The sequence below is a fragment of the Drosophila suzukii genome, chromosome 2L (assembly GCF_043229965.1).
Source record: "Drosophila suzukii chromosome 2L, CBGP_Dsuzu_IsoJpt1.0, whole genome shotgun sequence".
NCBI classification, from domain to species: domain Eukaryota; kingdom Metazoa; phylum Arthropoda; class Insecta; order Diptera; family Drosophilidae; genus Drosophila; species Drosophila suzukii.
This window is the reverse complement of record NC_092080.1, coordinates 3,078,531-3,093,283: the sequence shown is the minus strand read 5'-3', so window position 1 is coordinate 3,093,283 and position 14,753 is coordinate 3,078,531.

Genomic DNA, 14,753 nt, shown 5'->3' with positions numbered 1-14,753 from the left:
ATCAATAAGTGCAATATTTATATTGTCTCCGATTAAAGGTGAAATGCGTTGATTGGCATATATGCCAAATAAATTCAGATAAGACTGGCGAAATTTATGGCCTTTGTTGGTCCAATTTCAAAGCTAAACACATGTCTTTGGTGCCATTTGATATGCGGAAAGATTGCCGATTGAGGCGCACATAAATTAGCCGTGTTCTACATATATAATTAAGTAATCTAAAAACTGGCTTCGTCTGGCATAGAAATTAGTCTAAAACTGGATTGGAGACATCAGCAGAGCCATCAAGAGCATTGAAAGCTGTGATCTGTCAAATAACAGAGATATTCGAATGAAAAGTATGATTGAAAGATCTTGGCATTGAAATGTTGAATAGGCTATGAGATTGAAATGTTTGAATGGTATAAAAGTATTTATTATAGAGCAGAAAAAATAGGAAAGAATTTTAAAGTGACTCAAAAATATTATAATACATATCAACAGGTCGAGCTTATTTATATCATCAATCTTCAAATATTTATAAATTTGATAACCTTCTTCTTTAAGTATCTCAACCTTTCTTTAAAAGCAATAAAGATGGTAAGGTGAAACCACCGCTTGACCTTTAATTCACTTGGCACACAAAGCGAATCGCATGAAGCAATCAATTGTTCAGTAAATCCCCATTTCAACACATTATCAGCATAGTAGGAAAACAGCATTTTCCACACGTTACTAATCAAGGTAATTGCACAACAATTTTCACTGCTGGCAATTACGATTTCACGCGCATTTTGCCACGCACAATATTTTCCCATCTACAGAGGTGTTTGAGATGTTTTGAAAACACGAATTGATAGATGCTACCAATGGACTACCAACGGATTCCAAGGCATTCGATATGGCCAAAAATGCAGCGTTAAATGCATGAATTTATGGAATTTTGATTAGCTGGAGAGTGAGTTTTATATTTTGTTTTGGGGCGCCAAGTGTTCGCAGGCAGTTCCAATTAGTGACACGCCGATGGAAATGAAAATGGAGATGAAGACGGTTCAATCGGAGGCCTCAACGCAGCCTTACAAAATTACATTTCAATTATTTTTGCTATTTTATTGCTCAGCTCTCGGACAGGCGCTCATCGCACCTACTTTCCCGGGCCCCCGATAATTGTGCATAATTCAAGGGGTTTATGCCGACTTGGGCCGTCAGTGTCCGAGAGGAGGTTTCCAGATTCTCGATCCACCGACTTGGCCAACACGTGCAACATGCCAACATCTCTGAAATCTGTGGCACACAAATTAGCTTCGTGCTTAATGATTGCGTAAATGGTTGCTGGAATGCGTGTAGCTGCTGCCAGTAAATTGGTAGCCGCTCAAACTGGCCAGAATATGCGGGCTCTTTTCACTTTTAAATTATAAAATCCCAAGCCGAAATAAAAATGAAGGAGGGACAGCGAAAGTTAGTACCTTGGCTTGCTAAACTGAAGAACAAAATATGTTTACTAATTTATTCAATAAGTATATTCTATTTACTATTATAGCACATACAAAAATCATTTCACAAATAGAAGAAATAAATATTTGCCTTTGTAAACGCTTAGTTTATTTATATTTTCTGGGATGTACTTATTGCTTTAAATTAACAACTCCCCTTCTACATTTCCATTACAATTATCCCATACATTGTATCCAAATTTCCTTGTCGTTTTTAAATTCCAAAATTATTTCCGACCTCAACACTAATTCGCTTAATAAAAAACCTGAAAATTCCTTTGGTCTCACACCGTTTCCATCGCCCCTTTCAAATTATTTTGCGACACGCATATCCTGCATATCCCTCGAAAATGCTTCACGAATATTTCGGGTTCTGCAAGGCCTGTTTTTATTCGATAAATTGGCCGTAAGGTGCCTATGTGTCTGCCATAAAAACGAAAGGCCATCAGCGTTGACCCAGTCGCCAGTTTCTGGCCCCCGTCATCAGGGAATCGGGGAATCGTCGACGTCCAGACATATTGAAAATTAAGGCGAGCGCACGTTTAGCCGCCGGCCAGAAACAGCGTCATAAACTTGGAGTTCCAACTCTCCAACTGGCCGGCCAAGAAACACTTTTCAGATCATTGATCATCATCACACACCCAGGCCCAGAAGAAATTGTGATTATGATTCATAAGCGTCGACAACGGTGTGGAGTTTGCTTCTTACACAGAGAAAAAATCGAAGTAATATCTAAAATCTAAAAAATGATGTTCAATTGAGTGATCACCGTACTGAAGTCTATCAAAGAAAAAGTAAACCAAATTATTATGAACTTCCTTTATAAGAATACCTTATTTCATGTTCCCAATAACGGATTTTAATTATATTTTTTGGAAGATAATACACAATTTTTGTTTAAAAGATTTTAAAATAAACTGATTGCAAATACCGAATTTAGTATTTTTATATGATCCAAGAATTGCTTTTAATTCTGAGACCAAAATAGGACCTCAAAGTACAAGCTGCTATCAACCATACAATATATTATAAATTACGTTTCCCCTAGATAATTAGTTTTAGTAATATCTTCGATCAAAATATATGTCTTCCGTATAAAAATATATTCCTTAGTATATTTAAAAGTATTTTCTGTCAGTGTTCTGTTTTGGGGATATTCGTAAATTACCGGAATTACTTGGGTCTCCTTTAGTTTTTGTGGCCCAGAGCGGCGGCCAACACCTTAGAATCGGTTGGCGTGTCGGCAGCGGTGTTCCTTTCTTGTTTTTTAGATAAATGAATTTGCGCTACTTCAAGCGGCTGCCGTGCATCAGACAGAGAGATACAGATACCGACTCCGATACAGATACAGATGCACGCACAGCCGCAGAGGGGGATGCCATATAGCGAGGGATTTGGGCTCTGGATCGGGGGCCTCTCGCCAACCTTTAGTCGGGCCTATCAACAGCAGCGACTGCCATTCGTCAGCGGCTGTGATTGAAACACTCAAAACCAGACCAGACTGATCCCAGTCGAGAGACGAGGGCCGAAAGGCAAACCCAAACCCTAAAGAAACCCAAAACGATGCCCGGCTGCAATTATACCGAAAAACCATCCGTAATTATAGAGCGGCAAGATATTTCGAAGTTAACACTTTCGTAGCATGGCTTTGGGAACTTGCTGCAGGCAAATTTTATTGATGCATCACAATTTAATGTGCACTCCAGCCTCTCGAAGGGATAGGATCACATCGGATCGCTGGACAGATCATCATCAAGGGCCCCGGGAATGTATCGTAATTTTTTAATAAACATTTTTGGTTTTCTTCGGATTTTTCATGCTGTTGATTGGTATCTCTCGTGCGTTTCTGCCCGTATATGTTTGTCAAGGCACGCAATCTGCTTTTTTCTCGATCAGAAATCGGGGCTATGTGGTAATGTGTTATAAGGCAATTGAGGTTAAGTTGAAACATGAAAAATGTGTGTCAGCTTTTCAATCTGGTTGGGGTGTGCGGCTAATTATGTGAAAGGAGAGTTTGAGGAATTCGGTGTACATTAACTGGAATCTAGTTTACCAATAATTGTTCCGATAGTTATTTTTTATACTTACAACTTATTTTGAGGTGTTTTCAAAGATGTAAGTGATACATTTTTGATATACAAATTTATTTAATTTAATTTTTGCACTATACAACATAATTACATAATACATTCCATCAACCCATACAAAAATATTATAATCCTTTTGTAAAACCCCAGTGAAGCTAAAAAATGTAATCAAATTTACTCTTACCGCCAATCAATAATGCCAAAAAACTTTATCGACGGCCACAAAAAAATAAAGGGAAAGAAATTAAATGAATTGTGGGCGGGGGCTGTAAGCCACAACAACTCATTATTTTGCATATCACACATATTTTGACATGGCCATAACCAACAACAAATAAATTGCAGCCAATCGGGTTAGGGTCTGTGCTACCATTTGACCACCATTGCAGCCTTTTCCCCCTGCTTCTGGCCGCAAAATTCTCTGGGTCATAAATCGCAGCCATGTTCAATAATTCAGGGCCCCGGAAAGTTTTTCCCCCCAAGTTAAAATACAAATACAAATCAAGCGCGAAAAAAGCGCGTAAAAATCGGTGAGGAAATTTATGAGGCAAATAACAACGGGAGATGACAAGGGCCAACACAGCAGAGGCCAAGCGGTCAGCAACCACCTACAGTTCAATTTGTTTCGACCTGGTTAAGGGGGGAATGGGATTGGGACTGGGAATGGGCCGGGGCATGCCTTATATCACTGGAGGAGGTTCGGGCGTAGGGCTCGGATCCAAAGTCGGGCTCACAACAAAAAATGGTGATAAATATTTGCGTTTCATTTGTGCCTTGTGGTCGGAACATATATAAATAATATTCGCACGATATATGTCCCCTTGGCAGGAAGATTCAGTGAGTTCGGGAGGGGTTTTGTCCTTCTTTTTCTGCGACTCTGTCTGCGCAGGCGCGAAATGGACTAAACTGGCGCCCCCGGGCAAAATGCGCCTCTCGCCTCTTTAACCTCTACGTGGGCGCCGCAACAAAAATAAATAAAAGAAAAGTAGAAATGGGAGAAATATTTTCAGGTCGAAGTGTTAATCACTCTCTATTTTATTTAAAATGTATAAACATTTAATTTTTAAAAATTATCTTTTTGAAAAATTAGTCCTTGAATTCTGAAGTCCTATTTTTTTGTTTTTTCTTAATACTCGTACATTGAATTATTTCTCAATCATCATATTTTAAGATGGGTATAATGATTATTTCTATCAAATTTATAAAAATTACATGTTGTTTGTTGATATTTAATTCATTGTAAGTACCTTAGGTCGATGGAAAAAATTAAATAGAAGTCCCTAATAAAATGAAAGCAATTCCCAAAATTATAGAGTATGATAAGCAGACAAAAAACTTGATGTGAGGAATTTTCTCTGCAAGCCCAAACCCAAAGCTCAAGCCGAATCCAACTGCCGAGTCCGTTCCAGTGTTTGCTCCAACTTGATATATGCGCTGCCTGCTCATAAAAATGTCAAAAAATGGTGTGTTGCATACAGGGCTTTGTCCCAGCACTTCATGCCATACTCTCCACTCCACTCCTTGGAGGAGAAGACACTTCAGGATCTGGATCTGCTGCGCATGCGCGCATATTTCGCTTTAATTGGCAAGCGGAAAAAAAGAAGAATCCCAGCTCTGGGCACCTCCAACGATGACGCTAAATGTGGCAAGCGCACGCACACATAGGTGGGCCCTCGGGTCCAGTCCACAGACCACAGAATCCCATCCAGAATTCAGAATCCAGCTCAGGCCTTTCTAGAGATCCGGCCGGGTTTGTTTAGCGCCTTAAGCGCATTTAATGTGACACAGAACGAACAGGATAACGACGACGACAGCAGCAGTCGAGGGAGCAGCCGCAGCAGCACGTGACACAAAGGTGGATGAGGTGGACTGCACTGAGAAAAAATATGGTAAATAAAATACTGTATAAATATATTGTAGAATAAATTATTCCTTCAATATTCCCAAGCTGCTCGAATACAACTCATATTTACAATACAGCACGATCTTCATAATGATATACAACAACCCTACAGTAGGAATATAATATTTCACACTTAGATGGTCTATAAAACGAATACCATATACAAATATTAAAACCATACCCATTTTTCATTAAGATACTATAGTATATAGTTGTTTTCTTTATATAAAAAGGATTATAATCCTATATGGTATCTATAATATTACGTTAACCCTTTAAAATGGTTCTATCTTTGATATGATACGAAAACTTCAATTATATATGATATGATATACGATTTTTTGTCACTGTTGTTGAGGTGGACCCACGAGCACGGATTGTGGAGGACGCATGCGTGCCAAAAGCAAATTTCACGCAAATCAAAATGTCATAAATTCGTGGCTTATGCCTGGACCTCCCTCCCCAGCCTTATCCAGACCCCACCCCATCCCGGTTGCAACCCTCTCTAGTGCTATATTTATAATGAAAATGATACGTCTGCGCATCGCAGTTCTCTCATTTCAAAAAGGAAAAAGATGAGGGAGATGCAGAGTGTAAAGCAAATGACAAGTGCTAAATTGGCGCGCGAATTTCAACATGTCGTCGCCGGCAGTAACAAAGACAACAACGGCAGACAGCCTTCAAGTGGGTGGGCGTCTACATCTTGGGAAAGGAAAAAAATAGTGGAACCATAATGGATAACTTTATAAATCTGCCCAAGAACTGATCATATTTTGGGGTCACCTTACCAGTTCATATTGTATTTTTAAAGCATATATACGATTTATAAGTTCTTTGAAGTGCCCAAGTACATAACTTTAACTTTATAACCTCTCTTTATAATTATTAATAATTTAAATAACTATAGTCAGTTATCTATCTATCTAGTTTTCTTTTTCTTATATTATAATCTGCTGAAAATCTACATATGGGTGTTCCTAAAAGACAGAACTTTCCCAGACCCCAGCATATGCTAACTATATACAATATGGCACCTGTAATACGCAACTATTCAGTTGTCAGGGGGCTTATGAACATAGACTCCACCCCCTTCGTTCTTAGGCAGCACGTACTGTACCTTCTGGGTAAGGAATTACCCCATTAACAATTTAACAGCCTCAATTTCAGGCAACTGCTTCTGGATGCGTGATTGCGAGTGTAAGTGCGAGTGTGCGAACGCAATTGGTATTGCCAACATGGCAATTGCACATTAACGACATAACACCGTTATAACGGCAGCACACCTCATCGGCATATATCCCCCACAATAACCATTTCCAACCCATATCATCCCACCTGAACTAACGCACTGATTACGCCGATTATGCATATTGATCGGATATCGCCGTGGGCACGTCCCAGCCATCATTTAGTGGGTGGTGCGAGTAGGAGGATGGGCCCATCAATTAGTGCGATATTATTTAGCTTACTACTCTTCCACCCACTATACCATACAAATATAGTTTTATTATCCGTACAAACACAGTCTGCTCTTAGAAAGAAATTGATTTATTAGATACCCTTTTTATAATCTCTATTATTATTATAGCCCTTGGAAAATACTTCAGAAAAAAAGGACTATTATAAAAAAATACTATTATATATAGGAAATAAATTAAAAATCTTTACTTTTAATATTAACAGATTTCATTTATCGCTAGATGTAATGAGTATATTTTAACAATTTCCATAATAAGCACTATTATTAATGTGTATCCCCGCATTTTACTGCCCAATAGGACATCTCCAATTGATTTTCAAACATTTTTGACAGCCCACAAATCGTAAACATTTAGTCCTAAACAGCACAGCAGAGCCGGCGCTATAAATGCTAATGAGGAGGCAGGCTTATGGCTCATATTATTACTTTTCAGTTATGTTTTCCTCTGAGCATTTTCTTTCATTGCCTTGCGGCCATTTCCATTTCCCAGCGGGTGGAAAATTCCCCACTGAAATTTGTTTCCATTTTGTGGAGCAATCGAACAATGCCGTTTTAATTTCGATCGGCACAAGGATTCATGTAGCGTTTTTTATATTTTTACAGCTCATCCATGACGCGAGGGGTCTCTTAAAAAGGCCGGCAAGTTAGCCTTTTTTATAGTTTGTTAGCTATTTGATACTTTTCTTCACACTTTCTGCTTTAGTGTTTCCCTCGGTTCCCTTTCTTTATGTTTCTGCCAACTCGAGATGAATGCATATTTTATCACATATTTCTGTGGCCATAACTATTCACTTCTTTTCTTCTGGCAGCCCTTAATGTTTTCCACACTTCTGATGGATATTATAAATTCATTGATTGGCCTTTATGGTTCTGTTCGAGCATAAAACCGTATAATCGAGAAGTTTGGAATTATGGTTTCTTTTGTAGATTGGCATTAAAGTTAAGCACAAAGAATTTTAATAATCGAGGAAAAATTAACGTTTAATATAGTCATTTTTATTGTGGTTATGGTTTGGGCTTTTATGTCAAAAACAGTTGATACTTAATATATTTTGAATACATTTTATATGATTTTGGCTCTACAGTTTTTTATTCTTACATAATATAAATAATCATTATCCATTTAGATTATTACTTTTCTATCGAAAACCCTTAGATCTCTCTTCTGATGACTCAGTCCACAATGATTCACATGGCTCTCGACCATAATTTATTGCACATGTGTACTTTTCCCTCAACCTGCAGCCACAAAAGTGGAAAAGAATTTCCCACCCATACCAAAATCAAACCACATTGTTCACCATGCAATTGATATCCCGATGTACATATCAATTTGGCACACACTCGTAGGACATTTATTTTATGCCTATATGTGATTAATATGTTGACCAAATTCCACCCCAAAAAGGGTGGATTCCGAATAAACTCCCCTTGATTTTATATGGTGCTCAAATCCCAAAGGGAATAAGCCGAGTAAAAATATCAATAATTGCCGTAACAAGTGTACACTTTTTTTGGCACGAAATAACGAGAAATAAACCTATTTCAAGATTTTCCCATCGTTAAAAAAGGTTCCCAGGCAACAAAAGTTTTTGGCAAATTTTCAAAACACAAATTAATTTGCACTCAACTGCAGGTACCCAAAAAGAAGAAGGAGAATCCTCCCCTGTGGAAAAAGTTTAAAAAGTTCAACCCCGGAGCTCATCAATTAAAATTTAACCAGCCCGAAAGTTTGTTTCCTTTTTTGTGTGTGCGTCCGTTCATCAGAATATTAAGGATAATTACATTTTAATCATCTTTATTGCTCTTTCACAAGTTTACTGTTATATACAAGACGGTTTTGCATTGTATATGGCCGGGTTTACATGGGTCCACTGGCCACAACAATTAGGGGTTGGCCCGGCCAATGCGGTTGGGCTTTTTATGGGCCGAGAACGAAAACTCGGGAATGGCAAAGACCGCAGACATTTTTCAGAAACGGTAGCAACCACAAAATTTCATAAAGTTTTTGGTTCGTTTTTTGTTGCTATTTTATTTTTCGTGTGCGCTTCATCAATTGGTAATGAGTGGAGTAAAGTGGTTGGTAACCGATGAGGAGGGTGGTACCTTCCGACTTTAAAGACACTGGACTGGCACCAGCTGTTGTCATTTACTGTGTGGATCAGTTTGAACGTTGAACTCGCCGGTCACTCGAGTCACATTCCATTTAATTTGAGTTGAATTCAATTTGGGGAAACTTTGGCAAGGAGCAGATGGGTTGGCAGTGGGCTGAAGTCGGTTAACACGAGATGGAAAGGGGTCTTTATAAAAGTTTTGAGTACATTTCGAAGAGGTTTATATAAAACGCAAAAAATATTTGCAAGATACACTTCATTTAGAATTTATTTTTAGCTAATTTTTATACAGGTTAAGCATTATAGCCACATGACACTGACTTAAATGAGTATATGATTGGATTTATTTAAAAAAATGAAGTCAATATAAATAGTTATTGAATATAAAGGTTTATAAAAAAGTTTTAGGCTCTAGTCCCAATTTTTCCTGGGTTGCCGTGAATTTGTTCAATAGAAAATCGTATAAGGTGGTCTACATGCAGTGTGATATGACCATAATTGGATAATTTGCTTACCAACAAGCATACAAAATTGTTTTAAAATAATGTTAGCAATCTTTTATTTGACACCTTGGAATGTTTTATTTTTACGATTAATAAAATTTGTATTATTTAAGTAATAACCCATAAAATGGATATCAATTGAATTTTTAAAGCTCTCTGGCGAATATTCTGAGCCTAATATTTACTGTCTGAGGTCGAAAGCATAAATTAGCAGCATAAACTAATCAATATATAAAGCCATGCGAACACAAGTCTGTGCAATTGAAGAGGAAACCGTCTTGCAACTCATCCTTATCTGCCAGGAGCTGCTGCTCAATGCACAAAAATTGAAATCAATTAAAATGACAACAAAAGTGGCCATAAATACTCATGTCCAGTTGCGCTGCTTTTTATGGCTGTGTTGCTATTGGTGTTGCTGTTGCTGTTGCAGCAGCAGCATCAGCCTTTTGGTTACTCTGGCAAATCTAATGAAGATTTACTTTAGGCCATAACACACATGGTGGAGGCGCTTAAGTGGCAGCAGCACAGCAGCATCGTGGCCATTTATTTGGAATTTTACATTTTACAACACGCCGGCCGAGCGTGGGAGGCCCCTGGTGTCGCAGATAGAGATGCGTGCCCACCAGCAGCACCAATGCCATACAGCAACAGCAACAGCAGCAACAGCAACACTAGCAACAGCAACACCAACAGCAGCAACAAGCAATTATAAGCGTTGTACACACAGCAATCCTCGCCAACCCAAACCAATTCCAATCCGAATCTCTGCCAGCAATTTCTAACAGTGGCAATAGCTTTGGCGACAGTCCCCCACCAGCTTTTTTGGGGGCGTGGCAGCATATGGCCAGTATGGTATGGTGTGCCGTGGATAGCCAGGATGGCCAGGATGGCCAGCCATTGCCATTGCAGCACATAAAGTTCGATTTGTTGTTGCTGCTGCTGATGCTGGTGGCCGTTGCTGGATTTATGTGCGCTATATGCGGTTATAAATTCCAAATACATGAACGACTCCGCTTGGCCAGATCTATGCGCCAAATTGCAGCAGCAACAATAGAAGCAGCAGCAACACAAACAGCAGCAACACCAACAGCAGCAACACCAGCAGCAGTGACAGAGTTTTCTTTTTAGAGTCGTAATCGGGGAAAAGCCAATCGGTTTGCTGCCTAATATTTATACCGTGTAATAAGAATATTACTTAAAGTACAACAAGGATGTTAAAAAATAAGAAAAGGAATATTTATAAGAGGTAACGGAATAAATGAACAGTGCTATAAATTATGCAGTGTTTGAACAACAAAAAAAAAAAATCGGTCATAAAAATTAGTCAGAGAAGGTTTTTCTTGAACGAAGATAAAATGTTCTTAAATCAAGAACACGCACTCTAAAATCAAGAAAAGTTTGTCATGATATAAAAAATGTTTCTTCATTTAAACACTTTTCCATTATTTTACAATCCTTTGTATGGAACGAAACTTTTTTAAGTGAAGTATTTATTTTTAAAATTTTAACAATTTTTATTTTCTTAGTGAAGACATAAAACTGTTATTATTTAATTTTTTTATCTTTGTAAACGAAAGTGAGTTTACTATTTGATAGTATTAATAGAAACATTTAAATTTCCTTTAAGATTATATAGGATTTTCCTGTGGACTAAAAATGACTTTCTTAATCTTATTCCGCTTGTAACTAAGATTCAATTAATTTTGGTTCTGAAGGCCCGTTACACATTTTATAAATAATTTTGTTTTTAATCACAGAGTACCTCGAAAATCGAATCCCAATCGCCGACTTTCCCTTATGTTTTCAATTAGACAAGAGAAGCAATCGAACGCACTGGAAAATGGCAAGTGATTCTTCTAAATTGCTTCGCTGCGCAATTATTTCAATTTCGACTGAGGCCGAAACCACCAGCATCCGAATGGGGTTTGGGATGCGGATACGGAAACGGAAACGGATCCCCAAACCATATAGAGCCACTTGGTCGCTGGTTAGTGGTTGGGGGTTTTCAGTGGCTGCTCTGGGCTCAGTGGTCGTATTGTCGTTATTTGAGTTCCTTGGCTCATAAATCAGTTTGCTGCCTTTTTAATCCGTTTTAATTGCTGTTCGTTGGTCAGACTATGGATGTCGCAGGACTAGCGTAAGGATATAGTGGCCCAAGGATATAGTGTTGTTGCTGGTGCTAGTGTTGTTTTCGAGGCGATTAAGAGACCCCGAACACGTATCGCAGATGAATCAACCGTCCTAAGCACCTTTTTGCCCATTATAATCGTTGTACGCAGTCCAAAGTGGATTTACCTTTGTCTCTATGTCACCGCCAAGCAAATGAAAGTTTGATTTCATTTTAAAAATTTTAAAGAAGTAGTTATAGTAGTTTTAACTAATTTTACAGTCCCATTTGAAAAGTCCAAAAATATTATTTCATATCTGCTACATCCTCAATAAATTCCAATTCTTCCTGAAGTAAAGTTTTTAACATAATAAATAAATATTCCATAATTTCGGGACTACAATTTGTGTTCCCTGAAAAAAGTGTTCAATGCATTTAATTTCGTGCCCCAAATTTGACATAAGTGATCCCTAATTGTGGTCGACATGCCCATTTTTTTACAAAAACCAAACCGCAATTATACGTTGCCTTATGAGTTGTCCATCAATAAAATGGTCAAAATTATAATTACAACCAAAAAAGCGGAAAAGTGGTTAAGATAACCCTAACTGCTGACTTCCGCTCGGAAAAAGGTGAGAAAAGTATTGAACGGAATACGACAATGTAACGGAAAAAATTGTTTTCGGAAAACCGCAAAATAACAGGCATCTGTATAAATGTTTCTTGTTGTTCTAATTGCCCTGGAACACCCACAAAAAACCAGGAAAAAAACAGGATGGTAGGATACGAGGATGAGGACCTGGCAGATCATTCGTGGACAACGCTTATCATGCGGATGCTCCCGGGTGAGCCGTTTAGAAAGTGCCGCTGCTGTCACTCCGGCAACTTTAACAGGTGCTCGCTGGGGGGATAAAAAACACCAGCAGTAAGACAAAAAAAAAAAAAATAAAATAAAAACAGGGGACAAAAACTGGCAAATGAAAACTGCAAGCCACCAAACAAATGCGGATAACAAACTGTCAAAGTTTTACGCTTATTACCAACAGCAGGGCAAAAAAATATAAGCTGGGACCAAGGAAGTAACAGCAACTGAAAAATTGTATGACAGAGTGTCGCCCCATCCTCCCCGATTTTGGTGGCTCCATCCAGGGACCACGAACCTGTCCAGTTTTTAGTCGTCGTTTCAAATTGACTTTTTTATCATACCCTTTGATACAAAACTGGAACTGGAGTTTGGCAAAGAAGGAGGGTAATTTTTTAATAATAGGAAAAATGAAAATCTAAGAAATAAGGAAACATGTATATTATATATTAAAAATTTTTTTAAAAAAGACCATGGTAAAGAGAGAAAATATTTTTTTAATTTTTAAAGAAATTGTAAATGGAAACATTTCCCAAAAACAAGTCTACTTCTAAAATAATACTTATAGCCTGATTAAAATAAATAAGCAACATATTATAGTACCTTTATGTAACGACAAATTAATAATCATTTTTCAGAGTATTTCAATCATAGGTGTTTTGATTAACACTTTTTTTTGAATACGAGTATCATGCTAACTGAACAGATTTGTCACAGCGGAAATGACAGCAACGTTACTATATTTATTTGATTTCTCATTGTATAAATTTTCTTTCATTTCATATGCATTGAAATATAGCAAAACATTTTTAACACAATTCGAATGGAACCAAAAAATAGGAAAACTATTAAAAGTAAAATATAGTAAAGGAGTTACAATAGGTAACAATTATAAGGATATAATAACTTCCTCAAAATATTCAGCAATTTTAGTTACAATCCTTACTTTATTTATGGTAAACTCGAAAATAACGAGTTAAATTTTTTAAAATGATTCATTTCCCAATAACTAGGCACCTAATATTTTCTTAAAAGTTGCAGCCACTAAGCAAAGGGGCAAATCCCCCTACAATTTGTATTCCGAAAACGCTGGCAAAAAGTTGTAAACTTTCAACAGATATGGCGTGATTACAGTGGCCTGCGGCTGGTCGGAAAATTCTCCGGAAAAGTCATTTATAAAATGGAAATTACACGCATAAACCGAGGACAGGACCCACACCCTTTCGAGGGAAAGAAGGAAGTTCTCGGAAAAGGACACTTGCTTTTCTCGAGCTCATCAAAATATGCTGGCTCACACAGACACCAACATAATGGCGACAAAGCAGCAGGAAAACGCACTCACACAAAAAGGACATTAACTCATGCACACACACATACGCAAGGAGAGAGAGAGAGGGAGAGAGAGTGGCAGGAAAAATGAGTCCCATGCCTTTCATTAAAACTTTCGGCAAATTATCGGGTAACATATGCTTGCGGCTTGATTGTCAAATATAGTTCACCAAAGGAACTCCGCACCAACATCCTTCTTTGCCTCTCGTCCTGCGGCATCCTTGAGTGAGTGCCCCTCACAGATACTCACACACACATCTACACATAACACTTTTCCACTTGAGTGTTGTAAGGGGAATTTTCCTGAGATAGAGACATGAACTCGGTATAAATATTAAAGCAACTTCAACGTCCTCCATACGTTGTGTTTCCCTTTGATTTCCTTGGGGAGCTAAGCGCAGCAAAAAGAAAAGCTTCGGGGAAAGCATTTCCCCGTTTCCTTCCATTCCAGCATCCAGTAGAAGGGGTGTCGGCTTTTGGGGATTGGAATTGGACCGAACTGAACAAAAAAGGATGTAAATCCGCGCAGGCGTTGTAATATTTTTCACCCGGCATTGCAATGCTCAAAACCCTCGGGTGAGTGCAAAAAATTGACTGACAAGGGGTATTTGCTTTCCTATAATAATGGTAAGCATAATTTTATTATACTAGGCCAAAATTTTATATTGTTTCTAATAATATGTATTATTTTTTGTAGCATACTTTTTTGCAATACCGGAGCTAACACTTATTAAAGGTTAAACAGTTTTGGTAATCTCAGTTTGTGTTCTTTTTTCAAATAAATATTATTTCCTTTTTATAGTTTTATTTTTATTTACCATCACACTAATGTATTAAATTTGATAAGGAAGAGAATGGCAACAAATCATACAACCGAAAGTTTTATAAAACTAATC